The following is a 26,564-nucleotide window of genomic DNA, read 5'->3' as shown; positions in this document are numbered from 1 at the left end:
AGAACTACGAGGAGACTAAGAAAAGCGAGGAGGGAAGAAATCCAAACAATGGCTGAAAACAGAGAGGATGCGAGATATAACCCGCCAGACGCCATACCTATCACAGACCACTTCAGACCAGTGATCAACAATCATTACTCTGATATTGCAAGAGGGACCATAAACGCAAACAATTTGGAGTTGAAGCCTGCACTGATAAATATGGTTCAACAGAACCAATTTGCTGGAACTGCCACTTCTGATCCTCATGTTCATTTAAGGACATTCCTGGAGATCACGGATACAGTAAAAATTAATAATGTTTCTGATGATATTATTAGATTGCGCTTGTTTCCATTTTCTCTCAGGGACCAGGCGAGAGGATGGCTCCAATCACTTCCTTTGGGAAGTATCACTACATGGCAGGAGCTGGCGACGAAATTTCTTTCTAAATATTTTCCCCCAGCTAAGTCTGCGTAATTGAAGATTGAGATCAGTACTTTCAGGCAAACTGACTTTGAGCAGCTTTATGAGGCGTGGGAAAGGTACAAAGAGTTATTGCGAGGTGCCCGAATCATGGTTTTGAAGACTGGGTGCAGATTGAGCTATTCTATAACGGGTTGAATGGTCAGACACGGACAACAGTGGATGCAGCGGCAGGTGGCACGATCTTTGCCAAGTCTCTTGCTCAGGCCTATGACTTACTTGAGCAGATGACTATTAATAGCTACCAATGGCCGTCTGAGAGTTCAGGAGTACAGAGTACAGCTGGAGTTTATGCCGTGAATCCTATCACATCACTCACTGCGCAAGTCTCAGCGTTGACTACACAGATAGCAACCATGAATAAAGTGAGTACATCAAACACTGAGGGACCACCGCTTGTTGTTGAAGAACCACATTTTCTTGAAGAAGTCCAATACATCAACAACAAAAACTTTGGAGGCTATGGAGGATATCGAGGTAACCCTCCCCCTAACACTTATCATCCTGATTTGAGGAACCATGAGAATTTTTCATATGCAAACAATAAGAATGTATTGAATCCTCCACCGGGGTTCAATACATCAAATGGGGAAGGAAAGCCGTCGTTTGAGGATTTAGTTGGGACATTCGTTTCTGAATCTGGCAAGAGGATGGCTAGGGATGAGTCTAGACTTAACAACCTTGAGACACACATGGCAAATATTGGAGCTTCGTTGAAAATCCTGGAGTCGCAAGTTGGGCAGATAACGAAGCAACTCACGTCTCAACCATCAGGTGCATTACCAAGGACTGCAGATCCAAATATGAAACAAGTGAATGTTGTTTTCATACAACATGAGGAGGTTGGGATGATAGAAAGAAAAGAGAAAAAAATTGATCGCACAACCAGCCGGGAAGATAAGCCGACTCCAAGCAAAGGAAACCGAGGTAAGAAAGGTATGAGTTATGATTTTGATCAATGTATTGATATTTCTTTGCTCCCCTATCCCCAGAGATTTTTACAATTACAAGTTGAATTTCACAAGAAAAAAGGTCTTGAAGATCTCAAGACCCTACACTCTAATATTCAGTCTGCAGAGCAGGAAGAAGTGGCATTTACTGGAGGAGATGATAAGGGCAGGCAAGGAAATCTTCCTCAGAAGCTGCAAGACCCCGGGGAATTTGTTGTAGCATGTGAAATAGGGGGTCAATCAGGGAAAACAACTATCTGTGATTCAGGAGCGAGCGTGAATATAATGCCAAGTTCTCTTTACGAGAAACTTGGATTGAGCAGGATAAAGCCCGCAGGACTAAGCTTGCAGATGGCAGATAAATCGGTTAGGACACCACTGGGTATTGTGGAAGATGTTGAACTTAAGATTGATAAAATAAGGCTTCTAGCAGATTTTGTGGTGCTTGACATGGGGAACAGTCAGAATGTTTGTGCTATTTTAGGACGACCATTTTTGGCTACTGCTGGAGCCGTCATTGAATTGAGACAAGGAAAACTGACCATGGAGGTTGATGGTCAAAACGTAGAACTCAAGGCTTCCAAGATATCATACGATCCACCATGAACAGGATTGGTATAGTCGGGCTGATGACGTTAAACCAAGCGCTGCGTGGGAGGCAATCCAAAATTTTTATTTTTTAGCATTCAATTTTTTTATTATTTTATTTATTTTACTCCCTTAGTTATTAATTTTACCCACCACCAGATCTATCACCGCCACAAGCCCATGGACGATGATGCTGAAGATACCGGGAACGATGACTCGAGCCCCGAGTTCTGACACTCGGGAGCGAGGTATGTGTTGTCATGTTCTTTATTTCTATACATTAGGGACAATGCATACTTTACGTTTGGGGGGAGGTAAAATTGCTTGTTAGAATTTTTTTTTCTCTGCATTTTTTTATTGCTCAGTATTTATTTTGATTTTTTTTTTTTGCATGCTAGATTTGTTAGGTAGAGTCATGGATAAGTAAAATGTGTGACCGATGATGAAAACTGAATTGCGATCCTGAAATATATATGTGTTCATGATAACTTAGGAGTCACAATTATTTGCACTGTCGTGTTTGTTGATACTATCGTTGCTTAGAGACAAGTTGCATGCCTGTGATGCTAAATAGATGAGGGAGATCTGATTCTTGGTAATTCTTGCATGACATTGATTGACACTTTTGCAAACATAGAAATGATCTAGGCATATTTTTTCACAATATCTTTAGGCTATATTCTTTGTTGACTGTCAATTGTAGTCCTTTGAGCTTCGAATTAATTGAGATGCTTAAAATTTCTTTTGTACCTACCACGTATATCATTTTTGGTTGAGCAAATGCATGTGATTAGTTTGTATGAGTTGACTAATGGATTGACGGAAATCTAGAACTTGCTTGAACACTTTTCGAGGCGAAATACGGATAATATGTGACATAAGAATGATTTAGGCGATCTTTGGAGCCGTTTTGAGTCTTCGAGCCTACCAAATGAACATGAAATATCCCTAGTGTCCCATTTCTGAGCCTACTAAAAATCAAGTGGTGTGTGTCAATGACATACAATTAGCCCCCACTTGTATTTATTCTATATCCCACAGCAACTATCAAATGAAGCTTATACACTTATTTTCCTACCTGATTTTGAGAGAAATAAATTCATCGGTGTTGTAAGGATTCAAATGCTCCTTTAAAAAAAAATTATATGTGTATAAAGGAGTTGGCAAAGAAAAGAGGAAGAAAAACAATGAAAAGAACGAATCAAAAGTGGTGAAAAAGAAAAAATTGGAAAATGGAAAATATGATTGGGAAGAAAGCAATAAAGTGATGATGAATAAAATGATAGTGAAAATGATGAAGATTTGATTATTTCTCTCATATTTTGATTTCCATACCCTTTATTGTAGCCGTGAGCCGTAGCCTAACGTTACAAGCCTAGAAGACCTATTAACCTTGTCACATTTATCCAATATACTAGTGGAGAAAAGTTGTTCAAGTCAAGCCTATGGATACCTGAAAAACATTGTCAACGAGTATAGACTTTAATCACTTGCATGCAAGCATCTCATTGTGTGATTTCATCTTTGGCATTATCGTGTTGACAATCTTTCGAGCCAAATAATCACCGATAAAGTCCTATGTGATCTGTGAATGTGAATTTATATTTTAATGAAGTGTGAGTTGAACTGAGCTGATGATTTCTCGATTCTGTAAGGCGAATGAGCATTACAACTCTATTTGAGCATTCGATGGGGTAAACAAACATTGACATATCACACACACACGTGACTCTTGGGAAATCGTGAATTACATGAAAGTAGATAAGTCGGAGGTCAAGATCACTTTTCGCATATCCATGACTTTAGTAGTTTGCGTAATTTTTTTTCCTTATTTATTAGCTTTTATTCTATTTTGCTCGGGACTAGCAAAAGTTCAAGTTTGGGGGGTTTGATAAGTGCAAGATTTGCACTTAATTTATATTAAATTCCATTTTGAATTATGCTTGTTTCGAACGGAATTATGCGTTTTTGGCTTGTTTTGATTGTCATTTCAGGAATAAAGAAAAAAAGTATAAACGAAGACAGGTGGACCAAGAAATGCACAGCCACGAGCACACTCTCGGCCAGAAGGGTACGTGCGACCGCGCGAACTTCTCGCGCAGTCGCGCACGCACACATGCAAGAAGATCGACAGAAGCTAGCGCACAACCGCGCCACTTCTCGCGTGACCGCGCGCACAGATATAACATGGAGACCCGAGAGGTGCGCGCGACTGCGCCACTTCTCGCGCAGCAACAACCACACGGCAGAATGGTGCGCGCCACCGCGCGTGCCGTGCGTCCAGATTATTATAAAATGCGCGAGTTAGGTCAGAAACGAGGAGGCAGCCATCATTGGAGAAATACGCAAGAGAACAGCCGCCTAGGGAGAGGAAACGCACAAGCAAAGACGAGACTAAGATTCGGAGCGCGAAGAACAATCACAAATACGAAGAACGACGGATCTGGGGACGGAGACGACACTTCGGATTTGTTATCTTTTCCTTCGCTTCTTTATTTTATAGTGTAGCATTGTCTAGAACTATGAATATGTCTTGTGTTCTCTTGGATTTCGTGATGAACTAAATTTCATTCTAGAGGTTGACGTAACTTTGTCTATACGATGATTTGACGTAGATATTTTTATGATTGAATTCCGTTTTGTTTAATTGTGTTCTCTATTTACTAATTTCACTACAATTTACTGGCCATAAATTGTATGTAGTCTGATTAATTCTACAACTTGGGAGAGGGACTAGGATTATAGATCATTAGAGACACATCGTTGAATGTTTATATCGTTCGGAAAGCGTATAGCTTTAGCGAGGCTTAGGTAAGAACATTGTTTGCCTTTACCAATTAAACGTAGATTTTATTAGGAATAATTGAATCGAAGTTTGATTGGTACAATTTATTCGTCACTTGGGAAATGAGGAATAAAATACGTAAGTGTTCTTGGCCAGTAAATAATAGGAATTCAGGAATTTAAATACAACAATGAAGAATTATTGTAGAAACTTAGTGAAATCATTCCTCTAGATATTTTCTCTCATTGATATTTATCCATTCGGTGATTAGTTTAATTACTTTCTTGCAATCAAGTCATTTACATAAACCAAACATTCTTTCTGAATTTTCTAGATAAAGTCGAGACTATTATAATTACAAGCATTGATATATATTTTATTTACACTCCTCGTGGGATCGACACTTGCACTCAAAAATACATTTTACTATAACTTGACGTCGTGCGCTTGCGAGCAATTAAGAAAACACGCAACAATAAACATATCTTGTGTATTTCTTTGATTAACCGTTGTTTTCAAACAATATGGATCAATTAGAGTATTCGTTAGGTCAATTGTCATCATAACTAAACTGATGAATGCAAAAACTAATCTACCATATTTCAGTTATTCAATTACACATGATACAAAATATATCATGTTTCTTAACGAAGAATTATTTCTAGTGTTTTCCTTTTGGTTTTAACTCCAAACTCGATCTAATTCATCGGTGTATACATTCTTAGAACACGAGCTATTGCAGTTCTTGGAGAATATTTTGTTTGAAGTACCTCAAGGTGCTCTGTAAACGATCCTTCAATGTTTAATAATATAATACATAATTATTAATATATTATACAATATAATATGTAATTATTTAATTTATATATATGTAGTGTGTTTGTAAACGAAAAAAATGTCGGCAAAAGTTGGTATGCAAGATAGGGCCAGCTAGGCGCATGGTCAAATAACATTAATTATGAAGGTAGGTACGCATTAATCGGGTAATCTTTTGCAAGCGGAAAAAGCGAAATTGGTATATCGCATTCAGACGAGAAAAAATCACCTATAAATAGACTGTGTGCCTTCATAATTCAAGTATCCCTTCATCGAGTTTTCTATCATCTTATAACAATTAAGTGTTTAATTCTATATATTTATGATGTGTTTGTTCTCCTATATTAAGAGATTGTGTGTTCTCTTTGGAAACACATAATGTAGAGTTTAGAAATTTGAATGACTGTAACATGTCTGCATGCAAATCTATGGTTTTATTAAAACGCGCGTTTAATTATTTTTAATGCATTAAGTGCATGATTATGGCATGCACAAATTTTGTGACAAATGGATTATGGATTTAGGAGCCGACGTGGCACATGACGCCTCAGAGAGAATGGTTTGATCATTATGAACCAGTCTCAGGTAGGATCTGTATTAATGGGAAATGATCATGTCTTGTAAATCGCTGGGGTCGGTACTATCAAAATAAAAATGTTTGATGGCACCCTTCGCACCATACATGAGATACGACATGTGAAGGGACTGAAGAAAATTCTTTTGTCCTTGGGGCAATTGGATGATATCGGATGTAAAACTCGTATCGAGAAAGAGATCATGAAAATTGTGAAGGGTGCGCTTTTGGTTACAAAGGCAGAAAAAGTTGCTCCAAATCTATATGTATTTTGGGAGAAACAAACAAAGATGCAAAACTAGCTGTTGTATCAATTGGTTCAGGAGAAGAATTAATACCGTTATGGCAGAGAAAACTCGGGCATATGTCAGAACGAGGGTTGAAAATTGTAACGTCCCGAAAATTTGAAGGTTCACATAAACCACATGCATACAAGTTATTAAAATTATTTTATATTTTATTAAATTGTTTTAATGTATTAATTGCATGTTTGTTGCATAAATATGTGTTTTAATTCATGGTTTATTTAAAGTTTCATGCATTAGGATTTTAAGTTACATTTCGCGCTCGAACGAGGAACGGAGGCCGGGGATATTCGGGAAAAATATTTTTATTGAATAATTATTTTTAATTATTAAATATAGGGTGTTTTTAAGTATGATTCTTGAAAATGGGCCTTGGTTGGGTATTTTTATCCGCTGGATTATATTTTTAGCCAGTACGTAAATTTTATCGATTCGAGGGACTTTTTGAGGATTTGGGAAATATTTTCCAAAACGTATCTAAACGAAATATTTTTAGAAAGTGTTATTAGGACTTGACGAGTTTATTTTAGTGCTTAATGGACCCAAAACTCTTTTAACCCTTTAATTTTTAATTAAAGATCTATTAGTGTATTATTTTATAGCTTAAACTTAATTAACAAAACCCTAAACCTATTTTATATTGAGTTGGCAGCCCCCTTCATTTTTCCAGCAGCATTCTCACGTTATTTTCAGCAGCAAGCTTCATCATCCATTGGCCCCTTAGTTTTTCAAGAAAGCTCCTCCCCCGCCTCTCCGTTTCACGTCCCACGCGCGTATCTTCAAGCTTTTGATCATATAAACGCTAAAGCACGCCTTGTATCTCTTTTTCTCATCATTTACACCATTTATATGCTGATGTATATGTAGTCACATGAGAAATTACTTGGTTCTATCATGTAGCATATTTTTTGCAAAGTTTTGACATGAATTATGCAATGTTTCATACATAACACACGTTTTTCTTGGCTTTGATGTAAGGGGCTGCCATGGCTGCATTTTTAAGGGCTGAATATGTTGGAAATCATGATGTCAAGGGGATGGAGTCGGATCAGTGGCTGGTCGGGATGGGGGCCTTGCGGTTTTGTGTTGTGATGGCTAAGGTTTCCTTGGCAAGCCGAGCCTTGTGCGTTCTTGGTGTTGTTGGCGTGGTTGGGATAATCCAGTGAGGGTCGTAAGTGGTCGGTCTTAGTCCTAAGGTGTCGGGTTGAGGGCATGACACGTCGAATTTTAGGCTAGGATTGATAAAATGCGAGTTGGTGCAACTAGAGTTACGACTTGTGTGTGCTGGAAATTTCCAGCAACTTCCAGGCGTGGTTCTTAGGTACTAAGGGGTATAAAATGAGTGGTTTAGGGGATGGTAAAGAAGGTTCAAGTCATGGTTTAATTTGGGAAAGGCTTGGTTGAGTTTCGGGTTGATTCGGGTTAAAACCGGGATCCCAGTCCAAGTTTTAAAACGAATCGTATAAGTTTTGATACGGGCTCGCGTTTATGTCTAAGAAATGATCATAAATATGTTTTAGGATGCTTTAAGGTGTTTGGTAAGTTTCGGGTCAAAATTTTGATGTCTAAGGGTAAAACGGTTATTTTGGGTTCCTAGGGGCAAAATTGTCATTTTGCACCCGAGTCGAGATTTTTGTCCTGGCAGTGCCCTGAGCACAAATTTGTCATGGTTTTAAATGTTTTTGTATCACGAGCATGATTTTTATGAATTATGAAAAAATACGTTGAATGCTTGGTTTTAAGGAAAAATTACGTATATGCATGCTTTTTATAAGTGATGAAAATGATGATGCTTTTGAAGGATGGTAGTAGGTTGTGACTAATGATATATGTATACGATGATGATGAGGCCTAACCACAGTGGATGGGTAATACCGTCGCTGATGTATGACAGCCGCCGGGTACCACGGTTATACGTAGATGGATCCATCAAATAGAGCTGATATGAAATTCACAACTAATGACTGAATTCAATTAAAGTAAATGTATAAGTATATGATGATATGATTAGCTGTTTTGACACGTATGCTTTTATTATATGTTTACGTTTACGCTTTTAAAGATCATGAAATGTATATTGAGTATAATACTTTTTCACTGTTGCATGTTATATATATGTATTTGTTATTAACATTACAGGTGTGTTGAGTCTTTAGGCTCACTAGGTATGAATGATGTAGGTGAGCACATTGATGAGGAGACTGGAGGTGTCAAGGACTGAGTAGGCGGAGTTGGTCGTGCGCACGCGAACCCGGGGATCCTTATATTTTTCCGCAAATATATGATTTAATGGGAAAACGTTTAAGCAACTTTTTTAAATGGTTGATGATGTTATTGTGTTTAGGGTTTTGACAGATTTTAATATGCTTGTTGTTTTATTCTCTAAATGGCAAATGTTTACGTAAGTTGTTCTTTTCATAATTTTAACTGCAGTTATTTTATTCGACAGTGTGATGATTTTATAGAATACATGAATCAAATTTTTTTGGGATTTGTAGGCATGGTTTCAGCCATTGCATTTTTTTTAAAAAAAATATGTTTCAGCAGAATTTTAAAATGAACAGACGTTTCAAAAATTCTCTCAGAATAGAAGCTGCTGTCGGGACTTACAAAAATGTCATTGCCCTTTTGTGAGCATTGTGTTAACAGTAAACAATACAAATTAAAGTTTGGAACTTATAATTCGCAAAGCAAAATCATATTAGAGCTGATTCATTTGGATGTTTTGCAAGCACCGATTGCGTCACTAGGAGGAACGATATACTTTGTCTTGTTCATTGATGATTTCTCTAGGAGATGTTGGGTGTATTCAATCAAGAAGAAATCATATATTTTTCAGATCTTCAAATATTTCAAAGCGTAATTTGAACTTGATTCTGAAAAGAAAATCAAGTGTTTGAGTACTGATAATGGAGGAGAATAGATCAGTGACGAATTTGATGCATATTGTCAACATGAGAGAATCACAAGACAGTTTACGATGGCTTACATACCTAAACAGAATGGAGTAGCGGAGCAAATGAACAGAACCTTGTCGAACAAAACAAGAGCCATATTAAGGAATACAGGTCTATACAAGTCATTTTGGGCAGAAGCAGTCAAAATATTTTGTTATATTATCAACCTGTTCTCCTTCAGTGGCGATTGATCTGAAGACTCCGATGGAGATGTGGACTGGAAGCTAGCTGATTATTCTCATTTGCATACATTTGGAAGTCATGTGTAAGTTCTGTTCAATGAGCAAGAAAGATCGAAGTTGGATTCGAAATCAAGAAAGTGTATCTTCTTTGGTTATGCTGATGTAGTTAAGGGATTTCGCTTGTGGGATCCTACTATCCACAAGCTTGTCATCAGCAGAGATGTTATCTTTGAGGAATATAAATTAAAGGGAGACAAAGGCACACTGAATTCAGAAACTACTATATTTCAGGTGGATAATAAGACAGACAAAAGTCAAATTTCTTGTGAAGTAGTATCAGAGCACGAAGAGCAAAAACATGTTGAGTCTGAGGTTTCCAATATGAGGCAGTCAACTCGAGACAGAATATCATCCTGTTGGCTTTCAGATTATGTCACTTAAAGCAATATTGCATATTGTCTATTATCAGAGAATGGTGAGCCATCGAGTTTCCACGAGGCTACTCAAAGCTCGGATGTGTCTTTTTGGATAATAGCAATGCAAGAAGAGTTGAATGCATTAGACAAAAATAAAATTTGAGATCTTGTTACAATACCACGAGGAAGGAAAGTCATTGGTAACAGGTGAGTCTATAAGATCAAGCGTGATGGAATAATTAAGTAGAGCGGTATCTACTAGATTGATGATAAAATGGCATGCTCAGAAAGAATACATTGACTTCAATGAGATATTTTCTCTCGTGTTTGGCTTAAAACAGTCAGAGTGGTGTTGACATTGTGTGCAATGTTTGATCCTACATCTAGAACAACTAGATATGAAAGCAGCATTTCTTCATGGAGATATTGCAGAAGAAATCTATATGCTCTAACCAGAAGGTTTTGCGAAAAAAGGCAAAGAGAAATTTTTTTGCAGGTTGAATAAATCTTTGTACGGTCTCAAACAAGCGTCGATGTATTGGTACAAGAGATTTGATTCCTATATCATGAGCCTTGTATACAACAGACTGAGTGCAGACCCTTGTACATATTTCAAGAGGTATGGTGATTATTATATCATTTTGCTGTTGTATGTGGATAATATGTTTGTAGAAGGCCCCAACATAGATCGGGTCCCGGGATTGATGGCACAGTTGGCTAGAGAATTTGATATGAAGAACCTGATACTAGCAAACAAGATTCTAGGGATGCAAGTTCATCGAGATAGAAGTAACAGAAATATTTGGCTTTCCCAGAAAAAGTATTTGAAGAAAAGTCTTGCAACGATTCAACATGCAAGATTAAAAGCCAATCTCGACCCATCTTCTATTGATTTCAAGTATCCTCCGAAATGTGTTTTAGCAGTGAAGCAGAGAGGATGGAGATCTCTCGAGTACTATATGCATCAGCATTGAGAAGTTTGATATTCGCCATGATCTGTACAAGATCGGACATTGCACAAGCAGTGAGAACAGTTAGTTGGTATATGGCGAATCCTTGAAGAAAGCATTGGAGCATGGTTAAGAGGATCCTTAGATACATTAAGGGTGCCTCAAATGCTACATTATGTTATAGAAGATCAGCTTTTATACTCAGGGGCTATGTATATTCAGATTATGCAGGTCATCTTGATAAGATAAAATATACTACTGGTTATGTGTTTATGCTTGCAGGGGGAGCAGTATGCTGGGTTTATAAATTACAAACAGTTGTGGCATTATCTACAACGGAGATAGAATACATGATAGCTACTCAAGCTTGCAAGGAGGCAATATGGATTAAAATGTTATTGGAGGAGATGAGGCACAAACAAGAGAAGGTTTCTTTGTTTTCTGACAGTTAGAGTGCCTTGCACATCGCAATGAATCCAGCCTTTAATTCCAGGACGAAACACATTGAGTCCAATTTCACTTTGTACGAAAAGAACTAGAAGAAGGAGGTGTGGATATTCAGAAGATCCATACGAAAGACAAAATAGCTGATGTTCTGACCAAGCCAGTGAACATTGACAAATTTGATTGGTGTAGATCCTCAACTGGTCTAGCAGAAACATAAGCAGTAGGGAATGACAAGATTGAAAAGATGTGTGAAGATGTGTTTGATTCTCAATCAAATCTTCAAGTGGAAGAAATGTCGGCAAATGTTGGTATGCAAGATAGGGCCAGCTAGGCACATGGGGTCAACAAACATTAATTATGAAAGTAGGTACGCATTATCGGGTCATCCTTTGCAAGCGGAAAAGGCGAAATTGGTATCTCGCGTCCAGACGAGAAAAATCACCTATAAATAGATGCGTTCCTTCATAATTCAAGTATCATTTCATCGATTTTTCTCTCATCTTATAGCATTTAAGTGCTTGGTTCTATAATATTTGTGAGGTTTTTGTTATCTTATATTAAGAGAATGTGTGTTCTATTTAGAAACACAGTGAGTGGTTGTACCATAAAATATTATAACGAAATTCTTTTCATCTTACCCGTGATTTTTACCCCTAATAATTTTTTGGGATTTTGTATGTAAATCTAAGTGTCCAGTTTTTGTACTTTATTTTAATATTATTATCTCAAGTTGCCGCACGTGAGACCAACAAAAAATAGAGTATTCAGTAATATTTAGAGAATATGGGTTGGTGAATCTTTTTGAAAATAGATATTACTGATATATATTTTGGAGGAAATAAGATGAAAAATAGAGGATATGAGTTGGAGATGACCTTATTTTACTAGCTTAGAAAGAAAGAGGAGAAAATCACTGAAAACTTACATTACTGAGAGCTCTTTTTTTTTTTTTTTTTACTTGTACCACATGCGTATCGAATATAAATATCATATTTTTTCATATGTTACAGGTTTTCATGTTATCAATCTGTACCATAATAAAATATAGTAACTAATTTCACCAAATTTTTTATTGTTTGAAAACATTCATTAAATACTGACAATATTGAATTTTTTTCCTTTCTATAATATATTTTTCCAATAACTTTCTTAATTTATGTGAAAACATATGAGTAGGTCTCTTGTGAGACGATCTACGAATCTTTATCTGTAAGACGGGTCAATCATATCGATATTCACAATAAAAAGTAATACTCTTAGCATAAAAAGTAATACTTTTTCATGGATGACCCAAATAAGAGATCCGTCTCACAACATACGACCCGTGAGACCGTCTCACACAAGTTTTTGCCAAAACATGTATAAATCTAAATATATGAGATATACGAGGTATATTTATGTTAACTGAATATTAGAAAGATGTGCAAACATCTGTTGGACGATTTAAAAAATTAAATAAGAAATATGTTTTAGAATTTTACTTTTAAGATTATATTTTTAATTATGTGAAAACAAAAAAGTCTATGAATTTGACGAAGAACATAAAATATGTATTTGATTTGTTTAATCTGTTAACGCGTCAAAGTGAGAAGCAGACAAACCCGGATGTTGACTAAATCAGACTCGTTTTACGTGCAATATCACTCTTCATTTAAGAGTCGAATTACATTCTCTTTTCCTATTTTAGTTTTTAATTTATTTGGAAAAAATGTTTTTTTTCATGAAAATATGTTGCCTAGTTTTATACTATATCTTATGATACGACTTTGCTCGCTAAATTCAAAATTATAATTAATAGTAATCGTGTGATTATTTTTTTTTTAAAATTATATAACAAATTAAAGTTCACGTTTCGATCGTTTTCCCGATATTATAATAATTTTGGTATTTGCGATAACGTTTCCAATCAATATTTTTGAACATTTTAGTATACATGTAAATTAATTAGTGAAACATTATTAAACTTTAAACATGTACTTTAAAGAAAATATTTAAAGTGATTCAGACTTTTGATCGAAAGTTCAAAATTATTTCTCTATTTTTCATATTTTTTATTCATTCCTATAGTTATTTTTTCTTTTCTTTTTTTTTTTCCAAAAAAATGAAAGTTGCTTAAGATACAGATTGACGAATTTGTTTAGTTGATAAATGACAACAATGATATTACTCATGAAATCGTTGGATTCAACGGTATGGGTTTTTAGGACTTACGGGCTTTCCATGTGAGTGAATGAAAATTTAGAAAAGTGGGTTTGTTCCCACATTGGAAAAATGAAGTGGTATAGATAAGTTTATATTGTGTTACACTTTATGGAGGTATAACAATGATTGGTCAAGTGACTCTCTCTCGCGTACAATCATGGGCCCGATTTGCAGTGGAATAAAGGCTTGACTTGTGTGCTCGCGTACGAGCGCGACCTGGGTGTGTCGAATGTCGGACCGATCAAGGCAAATATTGCTCAGCTAGTCTATGCCATCTTTTGTTATTTTCATATGCCCTTGAGACCTTTCAGCTACTTGTTCTGCTGCAGTACTTCTGCTTGTTCTGCTGCAGTATTGCTTCATTGATAAAGTTCACGTACTGATTTTGTTCACTATCTTAGTGCTTTGTGTTGTAGCTCTGCTGGTTTGCCCGTTGTATCCTGGGAAACAGACGTCCGCTGAATCCTCGGACCCCACATACCGGAGGGGGCGAATCTGTTTTAAGGAAACTGTACAAGCTACAAGCCTCGGTTTGATTTAATTAAGCATTATAATACTGTTTTCTTCATGATACTGATTTGCTGGTTTTATACATTAGTCATACTGTAAACAAGACGCTTGTTTGGTTTACGGCATATCTTTATGTCCTGTTTTTCCATATATTTTGGACAACATAAATTATATAATTAGGAAATGAATTTGAAATCACGACGAACTACGAAAAAAATCGAGAGTGCCCTAAAGCCTCCAAATCAAGAACGGAAACGGAAGCTAGCGAGTTGGATGATCTGGAATTGGCGTACTCATCCTATTTTAACCATAAATTTAGAACTCTTTTTTCCACCAATTGAAAGCATAGGTTCCATGGATCGAAATGTTCTCTGTATCATTCCAATTTTATCGATGTTTTTGGGACTTTTAAGACAGTGAAGTTGTACGATAAGTGTGAACAACAATTCCGGTTCAATTCAACCGTCAAGACGGATTCAGGAATCCAAGAAAAAATAGCTGTCCAACACAATTTCTACGAATACAAACAATTAATGAAATTGGCCCAGCTTAGCTATGCCCAAAAAAATTGTTTTATTATTTCTAACTTTATTTATTTATTATTATTTTTCGGATTTTACCATGAAAATTTATTCTGTACCCTCAATTACCATAAATATATCGAGTTAGTCTATGCTACATCGAGAGTGTTTCTCCCCCTATCCAATACTATTACATCATACCAGGTGCATCATATTTTATGAAAGTTTTCATTCATATTGATGATCTAATGACTAACATTTGATCACATCATACCGGGTGTATCATAAAATTATCCAAGTATCTCCAACTTCTGATTAAACATTTAGTGTTAATTTATCAAACTCATATTTTGATATACAACATTTTAAATTTTTAAATATTTGTCTTACATTTAGGAGTTAAGAATATATGCTTACAGAAATCAGAGCCGTACCTGTGGTTCACAGGGCCTGATGCAATATATTAAAAAAAATCTTGTTGTGATAAATAATCGTAAAGTTCATTTTGCAAATTAAAAATTACCAAAAAATAGATATAAAGAAAATTTAATTTACGAATAATATATTTATCTCTTTGCGATTTTTTTCTTCGTGCGCCACAACATCAACATAGCTCTAACGTAATGCAGTATCATATGAACAATTATATTGAGAAAAGATTGAAATTGAAAAAAATTGTAAGATATGTTGCCAAAATTGAAATTTATCAATATAAACTATCAAAATAACAAAATGATAAATATAATGAACAAATATTGTAAAAATATATGATTTGTTTTAAATAATAAATATAATATTTTATTCAAGAAAATAGAAAATAAAGATATGTAAAATAGGTAAGTATCATAATTTTTTGTGTTTTATTTTTTGAAATGTGTCCAACTACGTAAATTCAAGAAAAAAGGCTAAATAATCGACAAGTAAAGTATAAAAGTTTAACACATGAGTTGACAAAAGATAAAATAATAAATATATTGGATAAACATTACCATTTTATGCATACAAAATTTTTAAAAATTTAATCAATGAGCCGTGTAGTTTTATTGTTTGGGCTCTACATAATTTGATTAAATCCACAATGAACACAATCATCATATTTAATCATATTTTCAATGGATCAATGTCCATTTTTTTTAAATGTACATTACACATACTATTTAGGTGCATACCTAAATAACATGAGACTTATGTTTTTTTTTTGCCCCTGTGAGGGCCGGGCTCTGAGGCGATGGCCTCTCTCGCCTCACAGGAGATACGGCCATGACAGAAATATCTAGTGTGCAGAATCAGACGTTTGTCATTTTACCAAAAACAATAGGCAGTTGTAATGATATAATTTTAATATTTTTAAATTGTACAACAATGTAAGTGTCACGTGTGGATCGATCTTCCAGTAGTGATCAAGAAGTTAAATCTATCTAGCAATTTGTAAATAGATATATTGAAATACAAATTTTGAGTATCAAATACTAGGCTTCACAAAACCGACACAAGAACCATAAGGTAGAAGAGCGGAATCTTTATATAGTTAATAAATAACAATTGGTCATCGCATAAACAACAGTGGATACCACGCACAGTGCATGTTGTGGTACATTCTAGATATACAGACGACCAATAGTAACCTAAACAAAGTTACAAGCTCTATATAAATATAGAGATGAAAAAAAATGTGATGCGCGAATTATATATTTTTTAAAGGATACGAGGCTTTAAATAATTATTTTAATTTTTCTGTCTGTTTGTGCTAAAATTTAATCTATCTCAATAGATTTTGCTCAAGCCCATAAATTGAGTGCAACAATAAACCTACTAATTATTTGAAAGTTGTTTATTGAAATTTGAATTGGACGTCGTTCAAGGAGCGAGAGAAGTTAGCAACACGTTCTAAAGTAGTGGAGGAATGGGGAGTTGAATAGTTAGAAAGTGAAAATTACATGTACGATATAATAAAAGAAAGCATAAACAGAAAAAAGAACAAAACAAATCACTGAACAATTATCTATAGAAAATCTACAAACTAGTCAATCTAGTTCAAGTAATTTCTCATATTTCAGTCAAGTTTCCAATATTTTCTTATCGACTTTGTTTAGTTTTTATGTTTATTTCGATTCCTCTTGGTTTGGTAAAACATAAATCATGTATATGAATTATTGTTCATCATATTTCACCCTCAATTTCGGCATAATTTTCATTTCAATTCCTTTTTTTTGATGCACATTACCTTAGAAGATTAGAAGCAACATTCAAATTAGGAACTTATTGTGGTTTGATTATTATAAGTCATATTGTTTTAGTTTTTCAAACAAATTAGTGCTTGTAGCACATGGCACTCCCATATTCTATAGACATTGTGCAAACAAAATTGGAACGCATGGCGGGACTGGAAATATGCCACCAGATAAGAGAAAATCCTGAGTAAAAAAGGTGCAAAAGTTCCAACAAACTTGGAAGAAAACATGACTAAAGAAACTGTATAAGTAGTTTATATTCAAAACATAATTGAAAAGATTAAAGGCCAACATAATGGACATGACGCACTCAAGGGAATGCAGAAGCCTCAAATGAGTGCAGGAGAAGGTACTGCAGTTGACGTGAAAGAAGCATCAAAGCTTGTGGTTGATGGTATTCTAGCTTACGAGTAAAAAGAAGTGAAGCAGACAACGATCAAATCTGTGAATGTAAGTTAAAGGAGCAACTATCACAATGGTATTAAAAAAGGACCATAGAGTGGTAAGACAGTTGACACTCATTGCCCAACTTCAACACTCCATGATCACGAGGACATATACACAATACCTCACAGAAGTGAAGATGTTATTGCACAAAGAAATTCATTTATCTAGGGGAAAAAGTGAATGTCAAAGAAGTGAATCATGAGAGTAACCATCCAGAGGAAATGAGAAAAGGTGTAGTGAGTTCTAAGACGTGACATCAATTGTTTAATCTCAATAACCTTTGCTAATGACAAAGAGGTGAATCAAGGGAGTGATCGGTAAGGTCCAAAATTAAGATGACGTAATCCAACTGCATGCAAATCTTGGAGAATATGGAAAATAGCTAACTAATTGATTTAATTGCTAAATTGATTATGTTGACATGTTTATATGATTTTTTAGTAGTTTTCTACTTGAATGCATTAAGATGTAATTTTAAAGGTTAATCGAGTTTCGATCGAGGAACGGAGACCGATGGCTGAAAAGTGAAAAATAATTTTATTAAATAATTATTTTTAATTATTTAAAATAAGATTGATTCTTTATGTTTTTTTTGAAAATAAGGATTTTTGAGGTGATTTTATATGCCGGGATGTAATTTTTATTGGTATTCGATCTTAAATAAAAATACGAACGCTTTGACATCTCGGCTAATAATTGCACAAACTTTCGTAAATGAATAATTTTTAAAGGTACTATTGGGCTTATTGGGCCTAACTAACCTTGTTAATGAGCCTAAGCTATTATCAAGTTTTATTAAGCAAATAAATAAGACTAAAACCCTACCCATCTTTTATAATTCACACGCCCCACACCCTAATATCATTTCACAAGTCTCTTAGCATCCACTACACGGCACACACGATAATTTGAGAGGAGGAAATGTAACGTACCGTACTTTTACTACTTAAAATTTGCGTGAAAAAAATTAAAATTTTTCTTAATTACAATACAAACCTTCAAAATTCGATAAAATAAACTGTACGTCCCAAAAGTTGTTGCAACAAAAGATTTGAAAATAAAGTTTGACAAAAGTATTTGAACATTTTCATAAAAGCTTAAACTTGGGCGGTCCTCGGGTTAAGCCTCCTGCTCAGTCCAAGCCAGCTCCTTGGTCCCCATCCCTAGTCTCCTCGAACTCATCCTCACCTGCATCGATCAAGTCTAGTGAGTCTAAAGACTCAACACGTATAAACTGGAAGTAACGAGTAATACGTAATAAAACCACATGCAACTTTAAAATAGAGCGTACATACATGAATTTAAACTTACGCTTAAACTTGAACTTGCATACATACGTACATAGACGTGCCATAAACATAAAAATTTTCTTAAACATGCTTGCATAATTGTACATACATGAACATACTTAAACATCATCATTTTGCGTAGAGACATGTTTCAAAGCAAGTGACCCATACATAATACGTCTGATCAGACTAAACCACAGTACTGGGCTGACAGGGACGAATCCACTGCCACATACATGAGATCCCCGTTCATGCTTTAACGGATGGATTGGTCCCCGTTCATGATTTAACGCTTTCCAATCCTGATCTAAACTCGTTCATGCTTTAACGGGGTGGGTTGCTCGCCGTTCATGATTTAACGCTTTCCAACCCCATACATACATTGGTCACAAGACATTTAGCATATCTCAAGAACTTAAAAATATTTTCTTGCACGTCAACATACTTACTTGACGTTGAGGAATTCGTTGGATCTCGTTTGAGGGCCACTGCTGCACCTACTAACATGAATTCACATTCTTAATTTGCATATCTTAGACGTAGATATTCGTACTCTACCGAATCAAGTAAATAGCTTAAGACCTTCTAAAATACTCAGGACTTGACCTCATTCAATCGATGTGCTAAACCATGACATGAAACCCCAAAGCAAACAATAACTTTTCCCAAAAACATGAAGTACACGGACCCCGTGCCCAGGTCCGTCTCTTGGTCCGTGTAGGTACTGTACAAGATGTGTGCAGAAAAGGGAAGGCACGGACCCCGTGCCTGGGTCTGTGTAAGGGTCCGTGTAGACTCATTAAAAAGACACTTCGGAAGAAACAGGGGCACGGACCCCGTGCCAGAGTCCGTCGAGGGGTCCGCGTAGACTCGGTAAAAGTAAACCAACGGAAAATCGTGTATTCAAAGCTTATTTCTCCTAACTCTATCATCCCGACCATAAATCGACACCTCGAGACCCGTCCTAGGGTGCTAGAACACTCATTAAAACTCAAACAAATGCTCCAAAACAACGACGTCCAACTTACAACGCAATACAACTCATGAACACGAAATTTGACACCAAAATCAATTCCTACGATTTCTAACTCAACCAAGTGCCTAAAGACACGAAACAACATGCCAACATACATCCCAACATCATTCTAATCGTACCTAGACACAGTAACGATCACCCGTCAATCCCCAACGAAGCCTGCAATAATAAAACTTCAGGAACACATCAATACATAATTTTCTGAAATGCAGTTTGAGCAGTCCCACGAAAAACACTATACCTCACTCAATTTTTATCCAAATAATTCGAATTTACCGTCAAATTGAAGGCATCAAAATGTTATACGTTTTATATGTTGAACGTTTTCTCAAAATCACGACCACAAAATCGCAGTTTTTGAAAAGACAGTAAAAACGTGATTTTTGATCCAAAAATAGTTTCAAAAGTGATCTAAACATAATTGCCCAAACTTCTACACATCACACGTGTATTTTTACGCATAAATACAACGCAACACATACTATGACATGATCGACGCAGGAAGAAAAGAATATACGAGACTTTGATGTGAAAAACTCACGATACGCAGATACCGAAGCGGAGAGGGAGCGAAGGTTGATCCGGGACGAACGTGGCTCTAAAATCCTTGAAGAAAATTCAACGAAAAATGCTGGGAATTGAAGGGAATAGGGGCGGCTACTATGAACTTTAGAACCCTAGGTTTCTCTTTTCTCAAAATAAAACTTGAATAAATTGTGTGTGTGCGCGCTATGTCGTGGGATGTGTGTGTAAAAGTGTGTTTAGTGGTGAAAACGCGTGTGTGTGTTTAATTAGGGGAATAAATTTGATTAACGATAATTAAAAATGTTATTTAAAATTTAATCCCCAAATAAAAATAAAAATACACAATGCTAACTTTAAATGCTTTAAAAAAATTCTAGAGTCACTAAATAAATCGATTAGACTTTAAAATGCTTAAACTTTAATTAAACCTTTTAAAATGCCCCAAACCTAACTTAAAATAAAATACCACGTTTTAAAATTACCAAAAATCGTCCCCAGTATCTTCTCCTCGATCCCGCATCGAATATTCGCCTGAAACGTGAAACTCAAGAAAAAATTTTAACGTGCATCACATAAACATACATAATTTAAAATAATGCAATTTAATAAATCATTCATGGCTAAAATTCATTTTAAATTAAAATAAATGATTCAATCATTTAAATAATTGCATGGGTTTTACGTGTGCTTATTTTGGGCTCTACAGGAAAGCTTCGGCTATTGCTAGGAAATTCACCCAAGGTCTTCTCGTCACCGTTCTTCGATTCGTCAACGAAATTTCGCACGTTAAATATGTAAAGGCACGCCATATTCTTTCTTTTACTCATCATCACACCGTAATATGTATTTAATTATGAATTGCATGAAAAACAAGTTAATCTTCTATTTATTTTCGTTTTTGTGCAAAACATGAATTTTAAAGCATGATTTTTGACCCAAAAACTTGTTGTTTACATACATAAAGGGGCTGTCATGATTAGGAATTGAATTTGGGTTGTTTTTACACGAGTTTAAAGGTCCTAAGTCGCACGAAATTTTCTGCAACGAAATAGAAAAAAGCCGGAACCCATAAGCACGTTTTAGGGCAAACGTGATCGGGTTATGAGTTAAACCATGCATGGCTTGGCTTTGGCTTGACCAAGGCTGGGCTGGACGTGGTTGAGCTAGGGGAGAAATCCTAGCCACGCTAGGACTCAAGTTAGAGGGCTAGGGAAGAGTCCAAGCGCACAAGGACACCTCCCCAAGCCACCCGAGAAAAGCAGCAGCTTGGGAGGGCTTGCGTCTAGGGACAGGGGTCCAGGCTAGGTCGGTTAAGGTCCTGAGAGGGTTCACAAGGGGCTGGTCTAGGTGTTGGCTTGAGGGCGTGGGTTCTGGTTGGGGCGCGGAGAATCTTTGGGTGCTAGGATTCTCGGCCGCATCACTAGGTTAGTGCAGGAAGTTGGGCGTTGGTTAGGGTCGAGTCCTATGGATCCAATAGGGTCCATATGGGGTCTGGACCGAAGATGGCTCATGGTGGTTCGGGCTTGGCTCGGTGAAAAAGTGAGAATATCTCGAGGGCTTGTTGCATGGTTCGAAACTTAGGGTTAGATGGCTAGAGTTTGAAACATGGCTCAACGAGGGTCGAATCGTGGTTCACGAGGGCTAATTAGTTATAAAAAATCTAAGTTTTGAATTTTGGAATTTTATATTAAAGTTTGATTTAATTCGTGATTAAAACGTATTAATAAATTATAATTAAAGAATAAATAAAAAGCCATCGATTTAAGCTAAATAAAAATATGAGAAAATTTATCCAAGCTTAAATAATTATTTGGGATGGTCTAGAGTCAACGAAAATAAGAGAAAGTCAAAATGTGAAATTTTACATCTATGGGTAAAACGGTAAATTTACACCCGAAAAATTAGTAAACGTCATTGTAGTGCTCTGAATGCTGTTTTATATGTTAATATGATTATTTTAAATATTTATGGAATTTTATGATGAAATATTAATGTTAAAATATATGTTGCATGCTTAGTTTAAAAGAAAAATAATATTTATATGCATGGATATTATAAAGTGATGAGAATATGAAATGTTGAAGGATGTGAAGTAATTGTGACTAATACAAATACAATGTTATGTTAATACGTAAGGCCAATGCTCAGTTTACTGGTGAGAGTGTCGCTGATGTCCCCATCGCCCAGACTGTGGTTACATGTAAATGGATCCATCGCCCTCAATACGAATATGAAAGTCACAATTAACGATCTGAATTCAACGAAAGAAAAATGGAATACATATATGAATATGATGAATATGAATATGTTGACGATGATATGAAAATGTTTATGTTTATGTTTACGCATCATTATGAAAACGTTATTTTACGTAAAAGTATTTTCACTGTTCCATGTGTTCTATATACGTATCATTTGTTATCAAGGTTATGATTTGCTGAGTCTTTAGACTCACTAAGTATGATTGATGCAGATGATTATGATAATAATGATAATGGAGATATTGAGGGTTGATCTGACTGGACTGAAGGTGTACATAACCCAAAGACCAGCGCTAATAGTTTTCCGCACTTATGTTTACGATTTATGATAAAAGATTTTTACGACTTTTATTATGCTTTGAGTGGTTTTTGAGAGGGTGATAGATTTAACAATTTTTGCTAAGTTAGGATACACAAACGTTTGACGATTTTATTGTTTAAATTATTTCCTTGGGATTTTTAAACATGGTTGATTGTTTATTTTTAAAATGGTGTAAAAATATTCTATAAATGTATATAAGTATTTCGGCCGATTAGTAGGAGGGAAAAAAATCTCTAGTACTTTTTAAGGAAACGAGTAGTGAACGTTTCATGACCAACCCAAGAATCCATAAACAGGTTCAGGAAGTTCAAAGACAGGTGATATTCATCGCTCTGAAATAATATTCCTCAATTAAGAGAAAGGGTTCACATTACCACAAAGAAAGGATGAGATGTTTGGTGATACAAATCAATCAGCTGTGAAAGGGAACATCAATAAAAACTCAGAGCCCACGATGAATTATGTGCATGTGAGGACTAACCCTCTATACCAACATGAAGAGTTTGAAAATGGGACCATGTGTGGCTTCCTAGGAGTATATACTGTTGTAAATGTTTGAGGGGCACAACCATCCAAAGAGGAGTTGAAAGACAAATATCATTACTTTATGAATTTGAGTTTCACAAATTTATGTTCATTGATAAAGAACAAAGAGGTGAATCAAGGGAGTGAGCAACCAAGGGATCTAGAAATATGTTCAGGGAGTTCAAAGGCATGTGATCTTTCCCGGCCCTGTAATTATACTCCTCGATCAGGAGGAAGGGTTAACACCACGGCAAAAAGGGAAGAAATGCTTGGTGAGACGAATCAATCACATGTGCAAAAGAAAAAAAATTGAAAATACAGATCAATCCCTTAACCATGCGCATGTAGTGAATAATCCTGGATACCAACCCAAAGATTTTGAAATGAGGTTGTGTGTGAATACTAGGGAGTAAATGTCGGTGCAAAAGCTCAAGGTGTACAAGAAACCAATAAGGAGTTGAAATGAATAAACTACTGTAATTACCATTGTTCATTTAACCATACTGCTAAGAATTTTTGGTCTTTCGAGAATATTTTTCAGGGGAAAAAATAAAGAAGTATTGGATCCTGAAATCCAAATATTTAAAGTCACTACGAGAAGATGAAAAAGTGAGATTTGTTCACCATAAGTATTCCAATAATATTGGTGAGTCCGTTGTCTTTGGGCCGGTGAACATATATTTTTCAAGAAGGCCAATTGAGAAAAACAATGATTTCAAGAGAAGTTGTCTCATCAAAGATCCAGGAAATACCTGGAAAGTAAGAATTCATTTTATTTCAAATCAAGAATAGCAAAACTTGGGAGAAAATTTGGTGAACATGGTAGACATGAATGCATGAGAAAATTTCAGTCCAAGAAGGCTGATAAAAAAGGTAACGAGAATTCGATTTGTGTTTCCTGCTAGGAGGGAGTTTGGGTAAGCTTGGAGAGTGGCCAAACAAAAAAAGTTTCCTAGGCCACTCACTAGGACACAAAAAAGAAGGATATTAAGGGAACAAGCCGCTTCTAGGAGGGAGGAGGGAGGAGCTTGGAAAGATGAAAAATCAAGTTTAAATTTGGTAGATCAGCTACTGAGGATGAAGCTAGCGATGAAGATAATGAATCAAATTAACAAAAAAGATGTGCAAGAACGCAAAACACTTGACTTTTGTGTGAGAAAGTTTTATATCTTAGTGGATTGTGATACATGCATAGTGATATTGGCAGAAAAGTTCAAACTGATGAAAGAAGAGCCTGAGGAGTCAGTTCATCAAAATTAGTGTAAGAAGATATAAATAAGAGTAACTCCTAGAAGAAGGCTCGAGAGTGATCATCAAATAGAATTGGGAGCAGGTAATTGCAAGGATGGAAATAAAGAAATGTTGGGATCCTAAAAAAATATTTTTGAAACGAAAGGAAGATGCAATCATATTGACGGTAAGAAGAAAAGAAGTACGAATCATAACATAATGATTCAAGGAGTCAGTTCAGAGATATGGGAGGCCTTTGGGCCGACGAATTGACACATCTCAAAGAAGATGATGGATTTCAAGCTAAAGTGAAAATATTACGGCAAAAACTATTGCCCGACCAAGAGGAATGGATACTCCCCCCGATAGTTAAATCACCTTTACCAAAGGCATGCTGGGTCATTTTCTAGCGTTCTCAAGACACCGATCATCGTACCTCAAAGAATAGCAATCAAGATCGGTGATGACTAAAAATATTTTCAGGAAATTGGTTGTAGCTGGAATAATCATGTAAAGAACGTATTTGCAATAATTATTTCCCAATTAAGAATTTCAAGAAATTCAGGATAAGAAAATGACAAATAACGAAGTATAGGTTGGGCCTACATGCTATCAAAGAAGCTGACATGTACGTGATCTTATGGATTGGGGAGTTGAATTATAGTGAGTTGAAGAAATGAATAACAAAAAGGAGTTATACTTAGTTTTATTGATTTATCAGACGAAGGAAGAGTTTAGAATGTATATGACTGTTAGGATCGGGAAAGTGTTTAGAAAGGGGTGAATGAACTCTTTGAAAATATTTGCTTTTAAAATGTGTTTTCAACAGTTTTTAGGTAGTTGAAAGTTTTTCTCAAATAGTTAGAAATATGAACAACTTGAAAAGTGCAGAAAACAGTTCAATATTTCTAATGATAGTTTCAATCGGTTGGAAGTTTAATCAACAAGATATGGTTTGAAATGTAAAAAACTTGCGAAAAGTAAAGACACGAGATTTTTATGGATGTTCGGAGATAAGACTCCTACGTCACCCCTTCTTCCTCTGTAGGAAGGATTCCACTAAAAGACTTTGGCTTTACAAAACTCTTTGCAATAGTCCACTCCAATAAGGACTTATCACAGTGCCTGTTTTGGAGCTCTTATTGATCACTTTACACTTTTGGATTTTAAAACCCATTGGTTCAACAGACACCACTATTAATCAAATAACCAACGGTTACCGATGTAAGTAAAACAATATGTTTTACTAGCATGAATATGATCTTTGAATTATCAGATATCTTTCTGTTGAGTGCGTGCTTGATGAGCGATGATGTATATGATATTTGATTGCGCTCAGATTCTTTAAGTATGTAGGCTTGTAGTAATCGCAATGTTGAAAGTTTGACAATTGTGTATTTCTTGCATACTTCCAGCTCTTCTTATATAAGTTATCATTCCAACGGTCAGAAATAGATGAGTAACGTTAACCTGTAAGCTTGGAATGATGTGTAACTATCAGCTGCAAATGCATTAAATGTTCTTCAGAAGCATTTAATGTTCTCTTTGCTAGCATAGCTTTGAATCTCGTTCCTTGAAGAGTTGCTGTTGAGTATTCTTTTATGGCAACTGTTTTTACCATCAGAACTTGTAGGATATAAGCAATCTTTCTTTTCTGGGATAGTGACATAAATGCAGATCAATATCGGGACTGTTGTAGGACATGGTTGACTTGTAGTGGTGTAAAACCCTTGAATGTCCTGAATCGATCAGAGAATGTCTTTCATTAACTGAGCAATAAATAGCTCTTTAATGGCTCGATTTAAAGTCTTCGAACAACCGATTGAGAAGTTTTTTAATAAGTTTGAACTTCTTCTGCTTCAAACGGTTGAATGGTAGGCGGTCTGAAATTCAAGCGGTTGAAGACTAGGCGGTTGAAAGATTAGACGGTTAAAATGGTTCCTCTTATACAAAGAATATTGCAGCTGTTTCCAAAAACAGTTAAGTGGTGTTTTGATTTCGTTGATCACCAAAACTCTTAGGTAATAGTA

Source organism: Primulina tabacum, chromosome 11 (assembly GCF_025594145.1).
Source record: "Primulina tabacum isolate GXHZ01 chromosome 11, ASM2559414v2, whole genome shotgun sequence".
NCBI classification, from domain to species: Eukaryota; Viridiplantae; Streptophyta; class Magnoliopsida; order Lamiales; family Gesneriaceae; genus Primulina; species Primulina tabacum.
Note: the sequence above shows the minus strand (reverse complement) of the source record.